Here is a 22743-nt window from a genome sequence, read left to right as displayed (position 1 = left end):
ACCGATATCGCGCCATCGATTTTTCGATAGGATTTGGGCTCAGGAAAAAAGTTCCACTTCGCATACCCAAAACAATAATTTTCGAGCCTGCGAAATTTTATCGATTTTTTATGCGTTTTTTTCATTTTCAAGGCTCCAAATAATTTTTTATGTACTTTTTTCGTGTCAATTGGCAAATGCAAAATTGAAAAAAAATTGCTTTTATGGAGATTTGAAGAATTTTGGTCGAAAAATCTATTTTTTTATCGCGGGCTCGAAAATTATTTTTTTGGGTTAGTGGAACTTTTTTCCTGAGCGCAAATCCCATCGAAAAATCGATGGGGCTATATAGGTTAACTTTCGTCCATACAAATTGACCCAACCCAATGTACATACATATATATACGTACATATGTAGATGTGATTGTGTTTGTTTGTACCAAATACCGATTTTAAGCTCATCATTTTGAAAACTAGAATTTATAAATTTATTGATAATATTACGATTTAAATTATATTAATTAAAACTTAAATACCTCATGCATCGTTCATATATATCACCGACTTCGAATGCAATCTAAACAAAAACAACAATTACAAATCGCCTGTCTTATAACACTACAAATTACAAATTAAAACGTAATGCTGGTTGATAACAATCGTAAATATGCAAAAAAAAAATCAAAAGAACTGGTTTGAGATGTTTATTTTGTACTATTTTTATTGCCGTCTAATTGAGAGCAACCGCAATGGAATTACCCAAACCACAACTTTCGCGAAAATCTGTTATCAATGTCAGAGACCATTCACTCATTTTTTTGTTTTCGCCGTTTTGTAATAATTCTTTATAATTGTCAATAACTAATAAATGTAAAATCAATAAATATGATCGGTCAAAAGTTATCTTAACACAGCCTACCGGTAAATATGTATGAATGCACATACCCTGTCGGAAAAACGCCGATAGCCAAAATTATGCAAGCATTTACCAAGCAGCGGCGTGCGCGTTTTTCTATAATTATTTTCTGTTTACTCTCGCACTTACACCCACCCGAAAACGGAAATTTAGCAGAGCCAAGGACGTCTTATGGAAAAACTATGTGGATATTGAACGATCTTGCGAAATAGTGGGATTTGGGAAAGTCCTATCTAGAGCCAAATAGTACAGTGACTAACAAAGAAGATAAATCGCGCGTTGTCTCGAAAGTGAAAGTGAAAGCTTTCTCTGCGGTGCTAAGTTTTCGTCATTTACCGCCTGAAGATGATGCGAAAGAGAGAGGCACCACCGTTCACGGATCGATATGATAGTTTTAGGTGGCCCAAAATCCTGTACACAGTATTGTGTGGTATAGAACTGTCGCCATTTAAGTTAGATGCATACAAGAGGAACAGAAAATATTTGATCGAATGTCTGTTAGTACCTAGCGGTTACACTCGGCAGACCCTCACGTGGAATGCTCATCTAGATGCTACCTCAAGCAGCAAGAGCTTTACCTGCACTCGAATCTATGGTAAAACATCTAGGATATCTGCTAAAATGGTTTTTTATACTATTGTGAAGACAATGGTCATGCTTCCTTAGTTAAGTGGCAGAAGAGCACGCAAAAAAAAACAATAACAAAACTAAGAAAATTGTATCGACTATTTGGTGTGGGCATAACAAGTGCGATGAGAATGCCCACTACTCATGAACTTAGTGCATAAGTAGGAATACCTCCCTTCCCTATTCTAATAGAAAAAGAGGCAACTCTTTCTGCACTAAGACTTCAAAATATCTCTGAGCTAAAGAGCGTAAACATGACAGGCAATATGTAAGTAATAAGGGATTTCATAGGAAATCCGTTATTGTAACTACATACATAATGTAATGGCCCCTACGTTCAGAATCTCGCAAAAATGTTGGGGTGCCCATTGTGAACAGAACTCTTTGGAAAATAGAGAATCCCAATACTGGTCCTGACTCAAATATCTAGTTTACGACTGGATCAAAACTAATGGCCGAACTTCAAGAAATTAGCCTCCCTCGCTTGTATATGTTAGAAAGCATTTTTCATCTTGCCGTAATCACAGCACGGCACCGCGAGCTGGCGCCTTAAATTAAACAAAATAATGTGCAGTGTAGAAAGATGGATTAACGACCATGGACATAAGCTTGTGACAGCGAAAACTGAGATCCATCAAAAGAAGTATAGTTCATATTTCAGCCCCTCATGGATATTATCATTGCCACAGAGTGCAGCACCGAGGCTTATCAACACGGTTAGTGCGTAAACAACAAATAAAAATTATGTTATTTAAACCATAGTTTTGATATGGTTTTGAAAGAAAGTTTCATTTCTCACAGGGCTTTTTGTTTTTCTCAATATTCTCTATAAATTGTTGTACACTATCTAAGAAAATTACCTTGAACTACTTAAACAGTCAAATGGGTCACTTTCCAATAATAAATATGGAGGTTACTAACCCTAACTCTTATGAAGAAAAAAGATAATTGCAACTGCACTATTACCGAACTTTTATATTAGGGGGACCACAAAAAAGCAAAAATCTCATCTTTTTATTAAACGGTTTTTAAACGATTTTATTAAGCTTGACTTGACAGGCTGCTTGGTTGGATGGCTGGCTGGCACGAATTTTGTAATTGAAATTTAAGTAACTTCCCGAAAAGCTACAAGGTTGAAACTTGGAATATAGTTCAGAAACCGATGACAATGCAATAATAAGAAAAAAATTCGCCGCTAGGTGGCTCAAGGATCGATATATTCACAAAAATTGTGTTTGTGATCCCATCTGGCTCATATTTGAAACACATAATACATACAAGAAAACAAAGCGACCTGTGAAAAAAATCGCCACCAGGCGGCGCAAGGATCGAGATATTCACAAAAATCGTATTTGTGGTCCGAATTGGCTCATATTGGGAACACATAATACATACAAGAAAACAAAGCAACCTGTGAAAAAAATCGCCACTAGGCGGAGCAAGGATCGAGATATTCACAAAAATCGTATTTTTGGTCCGAATTGGTCCATATGTGGAACACATAATACATACATAAATAGAAAGCGACCTATGATGTTCGATTTGGCTCATATTTGGAACAAATATTACATACAGTCCGGTAGAAGTGACATCAAAATATTTTGGAGTTGGAGGAGGGACAAGCATACGTGGCACATAGTCGAGTAAAGTCTTTGGAAGGATTATGTATTGAGGACTTATATTGTAAAAAATTGTCAGGAAAGAGTCCTTGTAGTAATGAGTCACCAAATGAACTAAATAGAATGAGAAATAATAGCCAATTAAATAAAAGCGTTGGACGCGTCAAATTTCTATTGATAGTAATAAGTAACACCAACTGAACCTTAATCATGTTATGCTACGCCTCACATTTTTAGAAATTTCACGCGCACAACGCTTTTATTTAATGGTCTGAGCAACGCCCTAGATTGATGAGGAGTGTGACAAAAAGTACCTAGAACCTACCTAATTATTTTCTAGCTTTCAGTATTAGTATTACAACATGTAAGTATTGTTTTCAATAAAATCGTTTAACTTAAAAAATTTTTCTTAATTATTTTATTTATACTCAGCTGAGCAGAGCTCACAGATAGATAAAGACTTCTATATATCAAAATGATCTGGGCGAAAAAAGAAATTCATTTAGCCATGTCCGTCCGTCCGTCCATTCGTCCGTCTGTCCGTAAACACGAAAACTTGAGTAAATTTTGAGGTATCTTAATGCAATTTGGTGTGTAAGTTCCTGGCCATTCATCTCAGATCGCTATTTAAAATGAACGAAATCGGACTATAACCACGGCCACTTTCTCGATATCGAAAATTTCGAAGAACCGAAAAAGTGCGATAATTCATTACCAAAGACGGATAAAGCGATGAAACTTGGTAGGTGGGTTGACCTTATCACGCAGAATAGAAAATTAGTAAAATTTTGGACAATGGTCGCGACACCGCCCACTTTTAAAAGAAGGTAATTTAGAAGTTTTGCAAGCTATAATTTGGCAGTCGTTGAAGATATCATGATGGTAGGAACGTTACTACTATTACTATATATGTGCTAAATAAAAATTAACAAAATCGGATGAAGAACGCTCCCACTTTAAAAAAAAGAAAAATTTTAAGTCAAATTTTAACAAAAAATGTAATATCTTTACAGCATATAAGTGAATTATGTCAACATTCAACTGATATGGGGAAACCAAATACAAAAATAAAAGAAAATTTCAAAATGGGCGTGACTTCGCCCTTTTTCATTTAATCTGTCTAGAATACTTTTAATGCCATAAGTCGAACAAAAATTTACCAATCCTTGTGAAATTTGGTAGGGGCTTAGCTTCTAGGACGATAACAGTTTTCTGTGAAAAAGGGCGAAATCGGTTGAAACCACGCCAAGTTTTTATACACAGTCGACCGTCTGTCCTTCCGCTCGGCCGTTAACACGATAATTTGACCAAAAATCGATAAATCTTCACTAAACTTAGTTCAGGTACTTATCTTTACTCACTTTATCTTGGTATTAAAAATGGGCTATCCGACTATGACCACGCCCACTTTTTCGACATCGAATATTTCGAAAAATGAAAAAAATTTCATAATTCTATACCAAATACGAAAAAGGGATGAAACATGGTGATTGGATTGGTTTTATGACGCAAAATATAACTTTAGAGAAAACTTTGTAAAATGGGCGTGACACCTACCATATTAAGTAGAAGATAAAGAAAAAGTTCTGTAGGCCGAAATCTAAAGCCCTTGAAATCATGGCAGGAATACTCTGTTCGTGGTATTACATATATAAATAAATTAGCAGTACCCGACAGATGATGTTCTGGGTCACCCTGGTCCACATTTTGGTCGATATCTCTAAAACGCCTTCACATATACAACTAAGGGCCGCTCTCTTTTAAAACCCTCATTAATACCTTTAATTTGATACCCATAACGTACAAACACATTCTAGAGTCACCCCTGGTCCACCTTTATGGCGATTTCTCGAAAAGGCGTCACCTATAGAACTATGGCTCACACCCTTTTAAAATACTCTTTAATACATCCGTTTGATACCCATGTCATACAAACTCATTCCAGGGTTACCCTAGGTTCATTTTCCTACATGGTGATTTTCCCTTATTTTGTCTCCAAATCTCTCAGCTGCCTGCTAAGCGTCAAACTTTATCCACTATTCTGAAATTGCCGCGCATAAAATTAATACTACTAAATTTCAATATGCATTATACTCAGATTCAACTGAAATATGTGTCTATGTTTCACCTCTACACTAACTCTATGTATCACCTCTTAAAATGGTGCGTGTCCACAATTCATCGCAACTGATTCAGCTATAGGTTATACACAGACATACAACAAAGAGTCGTGTCTCCGCTTTTCAGTACACCCTGTGCAGTAGCTAGTTATTTAACCACTGCCTCTAGATGGGTCTCCTAAGCATTATTTAAGCGAGATTAAGCGTTCTTTTTAAGCGCAAACGTTAACGTATACGCGTGTAAAAAAAACACGGCTATTATTCCCCTAACTTTTTGTATCCATAGAGCAGTTGCGACCAATAAAAGCCTGGCTAGATCGATAACGAAAACAATCCTTGTCATATTTCAAAATATTCCCGGAAATAGTCCAAACATTGAATAATAGCCTTAAGATGCGTCAAAAGAGCAGCACTTATGGTGATGCTAAGCTTACTAAATGTTAGACCCAATATGTTGCAAACAACCTCTACCCAGATTTTCGCTAAAGTACCTTCTAAGCGATCTTAAGCATAATCGAGGTAAAGGCGGTATTTTGCTGAGACTATCTGATAGTTATAGTTTGTTCACCCAAAAACTCTTTCCCTTGGCTGTGCCTAAGCACATGCTGGTGCTGCTTGACGCTGGTTATTCACTTATTTCCTGCTGCAAAGCTCCTATGTAGCAGCTCATCGGCCTTCTCATTTCATTGGATTCTCCTTTGACCCGAACCCAAGATCTGCTAGCTAGTGTGCGGGGCAGCTAACGATTTGATTGCTGCCTAGCAATATTACCAGCTGTTATTTTCCTGCCTTCATGTCAAATGACTTGTCAATGACGGAAGTTTAAATGCCGTAGAAATTACTAGAGAGTCCGAGTAGCCCTCACATCTTAGTCCATTTTGGAGCTGTCGGTGTATATTTGTATGCCGTTGTTATTTCTCATGTTTCTCAATCTCTCTTCTCGTGCCCCTCTTCAAATCATTCCTACTTGGAAGGTCAGTATTGATTCTGCCCTCAAACTTCAGTTTGGGATGTTAGTAATCTATTTGGAAGTATTTATGCATATGACGTTTGTTAAGTAGGGCTCTTAAAAGTATTCGAATAATTCTAGTGTTTACCAATAGGATAGAGTTATTTTATAACATAGGTCCTGGTTTTGACAGAGTTTTGCAGTTTGGTCGTTAAGCAAACTTCTGGTAACACTATGGACCCGTTCAATCTATATGACGTCCTCTCGGACGGATTCGGTTACGGATTCCTTTCCTTTCCTTTCCTTTCCTTTCCTTTCCTTTCCTTTCCTTTCCTTTCCTTTCCTTTCCTTTCTTTTCCTTTCCTTTCCTTTCCTTTCATTTCTTTTCATTTTATTTCCTTTCTTTTCTTTTCTTTCCTTTCCGATACTTTACTGGCCTTACTTGGCCATGCCTTCCGATGCCTTATCTTGATTTGCTGTCTGATTTCTAGAGTATATTGACTAAACTTACGCTTGTATTCCGTATTTCCCCCATTTAAAATACTACTTCCAAAGACTACGCCTTCACTTCCGTCTCTGAGTTCCCCCATACCATGAGCAAAGACGTTTTCATATAACAAAAAAAAATTCTGATTTGCTTAAATATGATCCGTCCATGCAATTAAGTATGCTTGTAAATATTAAAATAGCAATTTTTACAGCTCTAACGTAATTTTCGGCCTTCACCTCAGTGTGGATGTGAAATATTTACTTTGCGCGGTGTTTATATTGTCAATGATGGAGAACAGAATGTCAACATGTTCTTTATAACAAATTTTCTTTCTTAACAAAAGTAATAATACTGCCGTATTTATGAAAGCTATTAAAGAAATTAATATAAAAAGCAAGAAAAAAAAATATTAAATAATCAGTGGTAAATTTATATGGCAGAATGCTGTGGTGCCACGCACATTATCTGTATGCTATGAACTTGTGCAAAAAATAATGCAAAAAAATCATCTCGAAAGACTTGTGTATATCTAAACTGTATAGAAATAAAATAATAAAAAAAATTTTAAAGTTAAACGGTTTTATTAAAAACAATACTTACATGAAGTAATACTAATACTAAAAGCTAGAAAATAATTAGTTAGGTCCTAGGTGCTAGTCATCACACACCTCATCAATCTAGGGCGTTAATCATACATTTAAATAAAAGCGTTGGGCGCGTGAAATTTCTAAAATTGTGAGGCGTAGCATGACCTTATTAAGGTTAAGTTGGTCTTGTATATGACTATCAATTGAAGTTTGATGCGTTCAACGCTTTTATTTAATTGTCTGATTAACGCCCTAGATTGATTAGGTGTGTGATGACTAGTACCTAGGACCTAACTAATTATTTTCTAGCTTTTAGTGTTATTATTACTTCCTGTAAGTATTGTTCTCAATAAAACCGTTAAACTTTAATTTTTTTTTAATTATTTTATTTTCAAGTGTTTAGTGTTAATTTAATTGCCTATTATTTGTCATTCTATTCAGTTCATTTAGTGACTCATTATTACACGGACTCTTTCCTGTCAATTTGTTACAATCTAAGTTCTCAATACATAATCCTTCCAAACCTTTACTCGCTTTCTATTCTTGTATGTATTATGTGTTCCAAATATGAGCCAAATCGGACCACAAATACGATTTTTTTTAATATCTCGATCCTTGCGCCACCTAGCGGCGATTTTTTCTTATTATTGGATTGTCATCGGGTTCTGAACTATATTCCAAGTTTCAAGCTTGTAGCTTATCGGGAAGTTACTTAAATTCCAATTACAAAATTCGTGCCAGCCTGTCAAGTCAAGCTAAATAAAACCGTTAAAAAATAGAATTTTGGGTAATTATATACGACAGCATGACACTGCTAATACGCGTTCAAAAATATCGATAGAGGTGTCAACCTCGACAACAATAATCCAAAGGCGGAAAAGATATAAACGAAAAACCGAAAAATTACCCCGGATTGCTCCGAAACCGGGGGTGGGATTTATAGTCTTTTCCGCAGAACACCTTTCTGCATTGGCGGCCTTCTGCTGCGCTTATAAAAATTACCCTGGGTGGGTCCAACACCGGTTTGGAGATCAAAACTATATCCGCGCAAAACACTTATGTTCACAATTCTTTTTTGTGGGTATGACAAAATCATCAAAATTACAACAACCACATGAACATTTTCAATTTCTTTTGCAAATAAGTCTTGACATACCTTAAATTTTTTATCTCCGCTTTCAGATTCGCGATCCTGGATCCAATACGCGTCCTTCGATACCCTTTCTTATATTTTTGGACGTGTATTAAGAGTGCCATGCTGTCGTATAGAATTACCGAATTTTGCGCGTTGTTTGTAAGTATTGTTTCAGTATTTTAAAACATTTTCAGTACAAATAGTAAATATGGTATGGCAAATATAATGTGAAATATACACAGGTGAAAGGCAATACTTGTCGTTTTATTTTTAAGAGTTTTTTTTTTTTGCAGTTCACAAGAGTACTGATGGAATCTTTTTATTTAAAATTGAATAGAAAAAAAATCTAAAAAGATGAGACATCTAAATCTAGGAGACCAAATAAAAAAGTTTCCAGCTGACGTAAATCAGAACTTTTTTTCGAGTTATTTTGAAGCTGTCACTCTGTCACGTTGACCCAATATCCATAGAATGACTCTACCGAAATTTACCAAAAGCCAGGGGATCCTTCTACTAGAGCTTGTCCTTGTGACTGTAACCCCTAAAAATGAGAGTGAATGTATGTATTCTCCTTCGCATCCCAATATATTTGGAAAATTTCAAAAGAAAACAGGAGTTGCATATCATTCATCAAGCAGGAAGGGCGTGGGCAGAAGCGCTGTGGCTGCAATGTTTCTAAAATCATGTGAAAAGCATACGACGCTGAACTCACAAAGTTGCTCATATCTCTAAGAGAGAAAACTTAAGAGGTTCCCTAGCCCATATAAAAATATCCGTGACGTGCTCCACGCTCAACAAAAAATTTTACGAACTTTTAGGAAGTATTTGAAAATCACCAAATTTTTTTTTAAGTTTTTTATAAGTTTACAGTTTACAAAGTCTATACAGCTCGTCCCATACGAAAAACGCAAAAAGCACACCATGTTTAAGTAATTTCCATGGTATAAGGTATATCTATGATTGCTCATATATGATATACGCGCGTATCGGACACAGTACAAAATTGCTAACATGAATCATATATGATACATGGGACAGGCAACCTGTTGAGACTTACAATGGGCATACTAGCTGGAGACTGCCGTCTGGCATCACATGCTTATATGTAAGTTAGACCTCGACAGTAACATCAAATGTAGAAAATGCTAGCTGTAGGATACTGCGATCATGTTGGACAGTGAGTGAAGCTTAGAAAATTCTTAAAGAAAACCCGTATAATGTCTATGTTGAAGATGTGATGCGAGCATCGAGTGGCGTGTCGCTACTTTAATGTAAACACCCTGCAACAATCCTCGCCTGAATCTCAACTTGACTTATAACTCTACTTAACTTTTATGCCAATAAACATAAAAGCTCCAACATGAATTTCGCCTTAGAAGAAATGCCTCAGTGATAAAAAAGTAGGATATATTATGATCTATATAGTAGGTATAAATACACCACACGTAAATTTTTTCAATTCGTTTTTTGGACGCACCTTTTGACCGATATGCACCAATTTGTAGGAAATAGAGTTCTTCAGTGCAAAGTGTATGTAGGGGCGTGGCGTATGATATATACCTATAGCGAAAAATGAAAAATGAAATACCTCTAAGGGTAGTAGTACCAGGCGGTGATACTTAGTATGCAGATCCACAACATCGATATTGGATCAGTGCAGGCATAGTGTACCAAAAATGCAACTCTAGACCCGAGATTTGCATCAGGTTTTTTTTTTTTTTTTTTGTTTTACGAGGAGGAAGCATCGAAAGCCTCATAGTCAGTGTGGGACTTTAACCGCACTAAACCTCCTACCGTCTGAGTACCATTTACCCCCCGGTACTACCGTCAAGTATTCCGTCGGGAGGTAGGTTGAGCACTAAGCTCTACACCTGTCGGGGTCACGTTGCTGTACTTAGATAGTACCGCGGTATGGTTAACGCTGGGACTGACACGCCCTGCTTACTACCTGAATGTGCTTGACGCATACCACTTCTACGAATATTTGCAAGCCTACCTTAAACACTGTGCATATAGTGCTTGTGGCATGCTTGTGCGTTCGACTACTTGTATTGTAGGGTTTTGTTTTTTACATATGTATATATGTGTAAATAAATTATATATGTATAAATAGTAATTTTTTTTTTTTTTTTTTTTTTTTTTCCACAATACGTAACGGGGCTTTCCTCGTACTTCCACCGGTTGGAGAGGTCTTCTCTCCAATCCGAGTATAAACTCTGATTGCATGTGAGACGTTTACCCTCATACTCGTTGTTTCTATGGTTGGAGAGGCCTTGTCTCCAATCCGTAGGTTTGTTGTTGCGTGTATGTTGACTGCTTTTGGTCGCACGGTTGAAGAGGCCGTGTCTCCAATCCGTGCTTTATTCCTTCACCTGGGGCAGTATTCGAACGGTTGAAGAGGCCTTGTCTCCAATCCGTCGCCTGGTTTGCTATTACTTTTACCTACATATATTACGGTATTTTCTTATGTTATCATTCTCACGCCGCTAATTGTACGGAGGCCTTGCATTCAATACGTGCTCAGCTCGATCCCCTCCACCTTAGCAATTTGTTATCCACCCACGCAACTCGACTGTTCAATGTTCGCTGCTGCGCCGTAGCCTTTCAAGACTTCGTAGACTCTTCATTATTTCCGCTATTACATCGCACGCCGCTGACCATTTTACCTTGCTTTGTAGCATGCATCCAACAATTGTTTCAGGAGTGTAATCCTCTCCAAATATTCTGCACAGTTTGCATCTAGAGCTATAGAACCTAGGACACTCGAAAAATACATGGTAAACATCTTCTACTGTATCGCCGCCGCAGTGATCGCATATGTTGTTAGGGTCGTGATTGAATCGGTGCAAATATTCCTTAAAGCATCCGTGACCACTCAGAAACTGTGTGAGGTAGAAATCCACCTCGCCGTGCTTTCTAGATATCCATATATTAATATCTGGGATACATCGGTGTGTCCAACGACCATTTGTTGAGGCATTCCACCTGAGCTGCCAGTTCTGCACGCTTCGCTCTCGTGCTCCGTTACTTGAGCTTTGATCCCGATAAATCGTCGCTGCTTCTTTTGCTAATATGTCTATAGGACACATTCCTGCGATGATTAGTGCTGCGTCGTCAGAGACAGTTTTAAAGGCGCTACAGACGCGTAGTGCACACAGGCGGTAAGTCGACTTTACCCCGCGGAAGTATGATTTATACTCCGTGGCCTGATGCCAAACAGGAGCCCCGTAAAGTATTTGGCTTTTTACAACGCCAGCCAGAAGTTGACGCCGTCGTTGCTTTGGTCCTCTTGCATTTATCATTATCCTAGATAATGCTGCTACGGTTTTTGCTACCTTTCCATTGGCATACTCTAAGTGGGATTTGAATGACAACCTCCTGTCTATCACAACCCCCAAGTATTTTATTGCAGGCAGCGTGTCGATGTCATGGCGGCCGATTCTTATAGTGACCTGCTCCACCCTTTTCCTACTTGATATGAGTACACCCTCTGTTTTTTGTTCCGCCAGCTGCAGTCCATTTTTCGTAAGCCACGATTGGACCATCGCTATGCTTGTATTAGATTTGGCGCATATTTCGCCTAGGTGCTTGGCGGTGATTACCAATGCGATATCGTCCGCGAAGCCGATAATTTTCACCCCATTGGGTACCTTGAGTCGAAATACTCCGTCGTACATAATATTCCAAAGCAGTGGACTGAGCACGGAGCCTTGAGGAACACCGCCTGTGACGTGAAGCTTTTCTACTCCAGCAGCCGTTTCATATTCCAGCACTCTACCTTCAAAGTAGCTGCGTATGATCCTACGCAGGTAAAGGGATATGCCTATCTGCTCCAGCGTGTCTAGAATTTTTGCCCAATTGGCAGTGTTGAAGGCATTTTTTACATCTAAAGTAACGATGAGGCAATATTCCTTAGAGCCTTCGAGCCATCGGGTGCCACTTATGGCTTCTTGGGCCACTTCCTTCGCCATGTTCACAGCTTGGATGGTGGATCTTCCTTTCCTAAACCCAAACTGGTTATCGGAAATACCACCCAAATCTTCAATTTCTTTTTCGAGTCGATTATAGAGGACTCGCTCAAGAACCTTACCGGCGGAGTCGAGCAGGCAAATGGGCCTGTAGCTAGATGGTTCCGCCGTATTTTTACCAAACTTTGGCAGCAGGACCAGCTTTTGTCGTTTCCATATTGTAGGAAATGTCCCCTCAGCCAAGCATGCATTAAATAGTTCCGCAAATGTTGGCGTGTTATAAGTGAGAGCTAGTTTGAGTACTCTGTTTGGTACCCCGTCTGGGCCAGGAGACTTGCGGTCTTGCAGTCTATTCACCGCTTGAAGGACCTCGACGACGGTAACCTCGTCAAATGAGTATAGTACGGCGCCTGATGTGGGAGACACTAGCTCCCTTTGCGTGGGAAATAAAGTATCTACCACGTTTCTGAGAAAAGAGGGGCATGTTGGCATCGCCCCTCCTTTGTGTTTCAATTTCTTAAAAACCAATTTATAAGCTGTGCCCCAAGGGTCATTCTCGACGTCATCGCAAAGCTTGAGAAAGCATTCGCGCTTACTATCTTTTATTGCTCTCTTAAGTGCGAGTCGCGCTCTTTTGTAGGTAGCTCTGCACTCTAGAAATTCCGGTCTCCCTCTGGCTCGTTGATAGCGCCTCCTAGCCTGAATACACTCTTTCCTTAGGGAGTGTATGCGCTCGTTCCACCAAAATGTGGAACAATGTTGTTTGCGCTTGGTCTTTCTAGCCATTGACGCATCGCATGCTGCTCTAATATCCGCCATTAATTTATTCGCCATGTCGTTAGCACTTCCTCTATGTTCGACTGTTGTCAACATTAGCTTGAATATGTCGGGGTCGAAAGTATTGATATTCCAACCTCTGTTTTTTAGGGGTGGCTGTATAGTGGGCCCTCCCCCCTCGAGGTTGATGTCCACCACAATCGCTGAGTGGTCGCTTTGGGTATAGCAATCACTGATTTTCCACTCAGCCAACCTGTAGAGATTGGCGCTGACAAACGTTATGTCGATTACGGAGCCAACCCATTTCTTAAGAAGGTGTTTTGCCCACCCACGTTAAGGAGCGCTACATCAAGGCATGCAAATGCTTCGAGCAGAGCCCTCCCTTTGGGAGATGTTCTCTGTGAGCCCCACTCTATAGCCCATGCATTAAAGTCTCCCGCGATGACGAAACGCTCCCGCAACGTCGCATCCATGGCTATTTTCCCGACGATTTCTTCGAACGCGTCCAGCGGCGTACTAGGTGGTATATAGTAACTGTAAACGTAAATGCCATCAATCTTACCGCATACGAATCCTCGTTCCTTAAGTATTAATTCCGCATATAAGGGATTATGTCTGCAGGACCAAATAGCAGTCTTGCTCAATTCGTCTTGTATCCAATTCGCAGTCTTCGCTCTGTAGGGCTCACTAAGAAGTGCTAAGTCAATCTTCAACTCCAAAACTGTTTGTGCCAGAAGGTCCTGGGCGGTTTCACAATGGTTAAGATTAAGTTGCAATAATCTCATAAAGGTCTTTGTTTCTGGACCGCTTCTTTATATACTGGGCACTTATAGCCACCAGTGTGATGGCCTGTGCAGCTGAGCCCTCTTCTAGCGCACAATAAGCACTTAAGCGCGTTAGTGCATGATTTCGCCGCGTGCCCTTGGCCCCCGCACTTAAAGCAAACGCCTTTGAGATTGGATTCGGTGCCGCAGTTTCTTGCTATGTGTCCGAACTCGAGACAGTTAAAGCATCGTTTCGGCTGAACTTTTGCTCGGACTCGGCATATGACCCATCCGATTCGGACTTTACCACTTCTCGTAAGTTCCCGAACTAACTCGGTGGGTAAAGACATAGTCGCAGTCTGCGTACCGCCGTACGCTTTGCGCAAGGATCGCACACAAGACGGCTTAGCATTGAAACCTGCAAGCTGTGTGTTCAGCGCCTGGCAGACCTCTTCAACCGTCGTTACTTCGTCTATGTCGCGTATTTCGCACAGAGACTCCTCCTTGAGGGACTTGACATCGGCTTTCCCTGAGAGAGCTTGTCCTACAGCTGCTTCAAGTTTTGCAGTGTCATTGTCCGACTGCCTACTGAGTTGGAAGAGGAGTTCTCCTTTAGCAGTCTTGCGGATCTTACGAACCATTGTGTTCATTTCTCTCAGTGACTCTTCATTTTTAACCGCTTTAAGGATATCCGCGTATGAGCAATCACCTGAGCTTTTGATCAGGATTGCGTCGGGGCGGGCTGGTCTCTGCTTCGGGCCTGCATCAGGTGAGCGAGGCTGTTTGTAGTTTTGACGTTTATCTCTTAGTTGACACACTTCTATAAGTACACTATAGCTATCATCCGGTGGCAAAATCCTGAGCCAGATAAATAATTTTGCATGTAAATGCAACAACAACTATTTGAACCAGATAAATCCAGATAGAAGTCTGGTTCAATTTGTGAGCCAGATAATTTGTTATTACTTCTTTTTAGGTTGGCAACGCGGCCTTTAATATACCTACTTTTTCAAAAATAGATGTCGCTTATTAGCCTTTCGCCGTATGAGTTAAATGAAAAACAGCGGCGACATCTGCCTATCACATTTCACGCGTGCGAAAATTTCACGACATCTGCTTCTCAAGTCTCTCAATGATCCAGAGCATTCCCGTGAGAATTGAGCGTGAGCCGGAGCTGTAAAACTCACTGAAAGACGGCATATGAGTGCAGGTATTGGAAAAGGAAGTATGGCACCTCCCATACAATTTTGATTTGCGTAACGTATATCTCCTATACCGATTAATTAATATTGCTGAAACTTGACATATCTGTCAATATTGTTAATGTCAAAGTTTTAACAAAAATATGCGCATATGGAAAAAGGAGTATGGCACCTACCATACAAATTCAAATTTCCAAATGTGTATATCCGTATCCACGGAATGTTGCAAGAGGAAGTGTGCACTCATAAACTTCTTTTATCATATCATTAGCGTAGAGTGTAGCATGCTATGTACCATATTTTCCGCACTTTAAAAGAGCATCAACCAGGCAAAACACTTATCCAAATAATAACCACTCTCACAAGTCAACCTAATATAAACGCACGCAAGTCATTTTCTGTCAAAAATGTCTCATGCACATACAGCTTGTAAGAGAGCAACCCAAACTGAATTTGCTGCGTGAAAACCTAACTCCATTTCCAATTTTTGTTCGGCATGACATATAGATTTGACGTTTGCACACATCCTTTACATTGTCGCAACGATGCTTATTTGGGTTCGGGCCAAAAACGCCGGTTGTTTGCGTGCGCTAAAAAAACGCAGTGCGGTTTTATTAGGTTGGCTTGTCAAACTGCAAACCCTATATGACAAGTGTACTTCCTATCCTTTTTCATGAAAAGTTCAAGTAGTTTTTTGTCTGCCATATCAAATTTTTTTTGTCGGCTAGCAGGTTTACAATCTAAGGACCGGTTTTTCAGTAGTTAGTTAGGCTAAGCTTAAACTAAGTTTGCTTAAACTCTTAACTGCCGAACAGTTTTTTAGTCACATATTACGGCCGCCTTTGGGGTTTTGCTTTTTATTATTTAGATAATTTGTAGATACGGCAATATCTGGATTCTTATTACCCAACAAACATGGCTAAAATATCTCTCCAGCTTTAGAGAAATGTACATTTGGTTCTATAGTTGATATCCAACATCATCAAATTGCAATAATAACATTATCCAATCACTATCAAACCTCAGAAATTTTGTAATATTTATAGTTCTGGAGCTGATCTCCAACGTCATTCTTAAATTATACTCCAACCTTTGAGAAATGTACAGTTTTCAAATGAATATCCAACAGATTGCTCTAGTTGATATCCTACAATGGAGTTGAAATAAAATCTTCTCCAAGGTGGTAGCATCAAATTAGTACAAATTGGGAACTATCTTTTTTCACATTAAAGCCCATTTGCAAAACGGAAAGTTTTATTTTTAACTCAGAGTTATCCTGGCATGAGGGATTAAATTCATCATTTTTGACAAATTTTTCAAATTAACCCTGAGTTAAAAAAGTAAATTGCCGTTCTGTAAGTAGGCTAAGTAAGAGCATTTTTTGCTTCATGAAAAATTCCCTTTTTAGCTGAGGACGCTATATTCTCAAGTTGAGCCACAGTTTCAAAACAACTCTTGAGATTTTAGGTGCATGCTAGTTATCAACAAGAGCTCTAAAGGTACTCAAACCCAAATGCTTGTTGAGTATATTCGACGCCATTGAAAACGAACGGAAATAACTGATATGTTAACTAGAGCTTAACCATGGCAGATCGGCCGCTTAAGCTCAGCTTAAACTTCAGTAGACTAAAATCTGCAGAATAAATTTAAGCACAGTTTAAATAATAAACTGAGTTTAACTTATACAGAAAAATCAGGCCCAGGCCGACGATATATTTTAATACATAATCGCAAAGATATTTCATTTTCATTTTGGTCTAGTCCGCATGGTTTATCCTATTTTAGTATAGTCGCATCATCAGTGCTTAGATTGTATTTTTTCTACAAAGAGCTGAAATACCAAAAACGGTTAGTTGGTGAAATTTGGTTTGGAGCTGTAGAAATTATGCGAAAGGGGCTGTTTTACATCTCAAATAAAGAGATTTCTCTTTTGTATGTCCCATGTCTAGAAATCTCCATAAAAACTTTAATTTTGACATCCAAAAATATCTAAAAATCTCGATTGCTCGAATTTTCGAATGCAACTCATATAAGTCTTAGGCCCGGTTTTTCAGTAGTTCGTTAAGCTAAGCTTAAACTAAGTAACTAGTCAAATTCAAACTCCAGTTAAACTACTGAGCAGTTTTTCAGTCACAGGTTGTATGACAACAATGGTTTTTTATTATCTAGACAATTTTTTAGATACGGCAACAGCTGGGTTCTTTACCCAACAAACCTGGAAAAAATGTTTCTCCAGCGAAATATATATATAGTTCCGGAGGCAATATCCAATATTATTATTCAATTATTCTTAAACCAGATAGTTATCGAGTTGATATCCAACTTCGTTCAACAATAACTATCCAAACTTTGAGAAATTCTGTAAAATTTAGAGTTCTCGAGTTGATCTCCAACGTTATTATCGTTATTAAATTATTGTTCAACCTTTGACAGATTTTGGAAAATGTACAGCTCTCAAATGAATATCCAACACATTTCTCCAGTTGATATCCTAAATTAGATATCGAATTGAGGTGGAGTTGAAAAAAAGCTCCAAGGTGGTACCACCAAAACCAGCAGCTGTATATTGTCAGAAATAAACACCTGGTTGATAGCAGTAATGAACCGTAATTAATCGAAAATACATTGAATATATTTTATTTATTTTCGTGAAAATACTGTAGTATGGAATCTTATATTTGAGTCCAGTTAGAGAACCACAAGTTGGGAATTACATTTTTTCAACTTAAGTAATAGCATTTTTGGCTTTATAAAAAATCCCTTTTTTGCTGAGTACGCTATGATTCTCAAGTTGAGCTACTGCTTCGAAAAAAATTTTGAGATTTTTGAAGTATGCCTAGTTAGGAACATGAGCTCTAAGGTACTCAAGCCCAAATGCTTATTATAGTAGTAGTAGTATATTTATTTTCAACCATTCAAAAGATCATACATTTGTAAGATAATGAATAAACATTAAAGACTTAAAAATAGTTTAAAATAAATTAAAATTATGGCAGCAACAAACGTGCTAAGTGCCACACTATAATTGACTAAACTTATTTGACATAAAGAGCTTACGAAAATTCATTTAAAATAAGATCTCTATACTTTAAGCTGGTTTGCATATTCTTAAACAAATTAACATAATCTCTACCATTAAGGATGTTTACCACACTTGCCAGGTCCAAAACTTTTTCACCAAAACTAGCCAACCGGTAATCTTTGTAGGCTGGGCAAACACCGATAAAGTGGTGAACACTTTCATCATCGCCTAGGTTACAAACTGGACATATTGCAGTTGTTATTTTCTTGAAAGATCTCGCACTAAGGTTCAAGAGACCACCTCTCGCACGGAGAATTAAGCTAATGGCATACACGCAAATAACTGATAGGTTAACTAAAATTTAATCCTGCCAGATCGGCCGCTTAAGCTCAGCTTAAACTTCAGTTAAAGTAGACTGAAAAACTGCAGAATAAGTATAACGCCCCGATTCTGAGCGTTACCGGTAAAATAGTACCCAGAACATTATGTAACCGAATATCGTTACCAGTTCTTTTATCCGCGATTCTGGCCGAAGTGGTAACGCTGTCATCACCGAAAAACTCACCAGTGTCTGTGGAGAAATTTGAAAGGTAGTTTTCTTCGCTTTCACGGTTGCCGCTTTGATCCATTTGCACCAAAAATGGTCCCTTCCAACCCCATTTTGTCCGCTTGTCCCTTTTCTTCAATTTTAGTCCTTTTTAGGCAGTAGCCACGATTGGTACTTTTCTTTCTTTTTCACTCAGGTAAAAATTCACAATATTGCCCAAAAATTCGCCACACTTTCGTTAGCCCCCATATAATTTTGAATTTACTTCAATGGAACACTTACCATAAAAAATTGCTCAATCAATAAAATGTACCAGAACAATAACATTTCACCTAGGATATAATTTATGCCAGGTATTAAAAAGAAAAGTGTTGACAAACACATTGTCGTTAATTGTTGATGAAATAACCGATTAACAAAAACAACTCTTGTTTTATAATAATATTAATAACGGCTAGATATTTCGATCGGTTATATGAAAATAAAAATTGCTTCTCGCCTAGCATAGCTTATGGCGAGCACTCTGCCATGAGCCTAACACTTTCAAAACTTATACAAAGAAATTCTATGCATTACTTCTCGTTTGGAACGTTGATATTTAAATCTTTCTCACCCAGCTCAATGAGTTCAAGGAATTCCAGGACTATTGTGGTGTTAAGCCACGCAAGGTAATTGAAAACTTATTATCTTGGCACAAGAAATATTTTACCTCGAAGACAGAAGGAAGCAAATGCAAAAGAGATTTGATTTCGGAAGAAATGTTTTGTATAAAATTATTCGCGTAGGTGCTAGCAGAACCCCTGAGGCCTGGGATCAAAACTCACACTTACTGAATCTAGGCTCTGATATGAAGTTTAAACATTAAGGGAAAAAGTAAGCATCTATAAAAATAGCACTAACAAAATTGCCTAGTTTCATTTATGATTTACTGAGTTTTCCACATACATAGTTCGGCAACACCAGAATGCAAATTTTGAACCTTTTCTTACTAAAACCTAACTGCACTATAAATTTTATTTCATTGCAATCAACAACAAAATGCTAGAACCAAGAGCTTTGACCAAAACTAGGTTCACAACGTTTGGTTGGTGAAAGACATAGACTTATCCTATGTCAAAATATAGTACCATTTTGGGTTGCATGCACATATATTTGTTTGTTCAGCTTAAATTAGAGGAAAGTCTTTACTATATTTAGTAAAATTTTATATGGAAACATCCTTAAATTTTGTATTTTATACTAATAAAATAAAACAAAAATTTGGTCCTTTTTTCGGTGAATGTTGGTTCCAAATAAAAACATGGTATGGCAACCGTGTTCGCGTTACCGAAAATGTCTCACTTGTAGATACGAGGCTAACGAATAAACGGGACGATGTGTATATGCATATTATGCATGATAAGTTTGAACATAGGCATATTGTAATTTATTCTGTGAAAGTACATAATGTAAACAAATATGTATAGCAAGAGGCAACACTTTTTTACTATTATCTTTACCTATTTGCGTTTACAATTCTTTATTTTTCAATTTTGCCTTTTTCTAAACAACAGCTGTTGTGTGGTTATTTCGATGTAACCACCTACTTTTGTGGGTAAAAAATTATCCGGCTACTTTCGCGGGTAGAATACCCAAAAGGGTGTAAAAGTTGCCACATGATTTCGTTACCGTGGTAAAGAATGTTGTTACCACACTAGAATCGGGGCGTAAGCGTCACTTAACTGACAAACTGAGCTGAACTTGTACTGAAAAACCTGGCCTTATTAAAGGATTGAATTATGTAGTATATTTGTTGTACTTGCAATATATATAGCAAGGTTTGTGGACACGAGTATTAATTAGTTTAAAAATATATAAACATTTAGTTATTTATAAACATTTTCGGAGAATTGCTTTTTCAGTTGTTTATTTGTAAACATCCATTTCTTTGCTCTTCAATTTCTTCTTACCGCAAAATTTCTTATCTCGCTTTATTGTAAAAACAATAAATAATGCGAATGACCCTCACAGAATCAATTTGATTTATACTTTATTTATTACTTAATATTTTGCATGTTTATTCAGTGTTTTGTATGTTTTTTCTTTAAATTTTTATATACATATGTACTTAGGTTTATTCGTTTTAAACTTTTTTGTGGTATTTTTCATTTAAAAACTTTTACGCATCATTCTCACGTTTTAATTCGAGTTTGTCGTATAACTTGCGTTTACTTAGATTTTTTTGTTTTTTTTTTTGGTAAATCACTTCAATTATTTCTCATACAAAACCACACAAAAGATATCACCTCTTCGTGATTTATGCCAGTCACATATTTACAATAGTTTCATTTATTTTTTAAGCGGGAAATAAGTACGAATGACGAGTTTATTTCAATATTTATTTTACTCCCGCAATTATGCAAAAAAAATTATAAGGAAACAAGATTTTGCAATTTTAAAGATTTTTTTTATTATATGTATATTTTGCATAATAAACTTTTAAAGATTTCTTTTCACTTAACTTAAAATCAAACACGAATGTACACCGTTCATTGTTCGAATGAAACTGTGATGGCTGTATTTTGATTTGCTTTTTTTTCCAAGCTCAATAAACCCCATATTTATTTTGCGTATTGTTGATTCTGTGATGCTGATTTGTTTACTTAAATAGCCTTAAAAAATAAGAGTGTTTAATTTTGTTTTGCTTAAATTATTTTTTTGGCACGCTTGCAAGATAAATTCGCAAATGTACTCTGTAGGAAATCGAGTTATACTTGCACCAGCTTCTAATATATTTAATTCAATGTGCGATAAAAACATTTGCCAAGTTTGAATCGCCGAGGCCAGATGTGATGATCCCTGCCATAGTGCAGATGGTGGGTGCAACGATTGTAGAATGACTTGGAACAATCTTTGAAGATTACATAAAATTGAACCACGTGCCGCAATCTTGGAGAAGGACTCGAATAGTCTCCAAACCGAAGGTAGGAAGAACCAGTCATATGCAACCGAAAAACTATAGACCTTTTAGTTTGCATATTTGCTGCTCAAAATCCCAGCGAGTTTAATAGATGTGTATATTAAGTTAAATGTGAATTAAACATTATTCTCTTCAGCACAACATGCTTACTCCAAAAGCAAGTCAGTGAATACTGATGGTCATGAATATAGAGAAAGCGCTGGAGCACCAGGAATATGCTCTAGTTGTTTTTGTGGAAATTCCTCGAAGCTTTTAATAATGTCTCGAAACGAGCAATCATGGACAGTTTCAACTCGATTGAGACTCATCCGGCCTTAATAAATTCGATTGGCTTCATGTTAAGCTGCAGAATGAAGAAAAATACAGCACGAATTATCTAGGAATTATACTAGATACTAACTTGTAGTGGAAAGTCCATGTGGAAGAAAGGCCGAAGAAAGCCTCCGCGGCATTGTATGTATTTTAGAGGATGCTAGGATACACTTAGAGAATATCGGCAAAATGCTCCCATTGGGTATTTACGGCAATTTTCATGCCCATATTTTACAATGGGGTCCTTTTTTTCGTGGACAGTCACACACAAAACTACGTATCAATGACTAAGGGGATCCCTAAAACCTAACCCGACAGCAGCATTACATGCCATTCTGCCTGCAGACCTAATGACCAGGGCAGGTTGTGTAAAAGCCTTACAGCCGTTGCAGTACAGCGCCATCAAATATAGAGCGAGTTGAGCTTAAAAAGGGATCTTGGGGCCGCAATAGAACCGGGGTGCGGAAATGGCAGCACATACTATACACGTATATACCGATAGTTCCAAATTAGTGGAAAGGATCGAGTGTGTTGTTTACTGTGGAAATCTAGAAATAAGTAGATCCTAAAGGCTGACAGATCACTGCAATGTGTTTCAGGCAGAAATTGTAGGCGTGAAGAAAGCGTAGACATTCTGGAGAAAGTGTGCTTTAGCTGCAATCGCGTCAATATATATATTGATATTCAGGCAATGGTTAAGGCAGCAAACTCACATAGTACCTCATAAGAAAGTGTCCGGGAGTACAAAGAAGCATTGGAGAAACTTAATC

At 37.8% G+C, this 22743-nt stretch overlaps 1 protein-coding gene across 3 annotated transcripts in view; it reads right to left on the bottom strand.

Moving 5' to 3' along the window:
* Positions 1–21241, bottom strand: part of LOC137250495 (uncharacterized) — a 150352-nt gene extending 129111 nt beyond the window's left edge. For 2 of the 3 annotated variants that reach the window (XM_067783387.1, XM_067783385.1), the window contains exon 1: positions 20652–21241. The gene's annotated coding sequence lies outside the window, so the exon portion shown is untranslated. The remainder of the gene's footprint in view (positions 1–20651) is intronic. The other variant, XM_067783389.1, reaches the window with a different exon arrangement.
* Positions 21242–22743: the final 1502 nt, after the last annotated feature.

The sequence above is a fragment of the Eurosta solidaginis genome, chromosome 4 (assembly GCF_040869045.1).
Source record: "Eurosta solidaginis isolate ZX-2024a chromosome 4, ASM4086904v1, whole genome shotgun sequence".
In the NCBI taxonomy this organism is placed as follows: domain Eukaryota; kingdom Metazoa; phylum Arthropoda; class Insecta; order Diptera; family Tephritidae; genus Eurosta; species Eurosta solidaginis.
The sequence above is the reverse complement of the archived record's forward strand: the minus strand, read 5'-3'. Positions and strand labels throughout refer to the sequence as shown.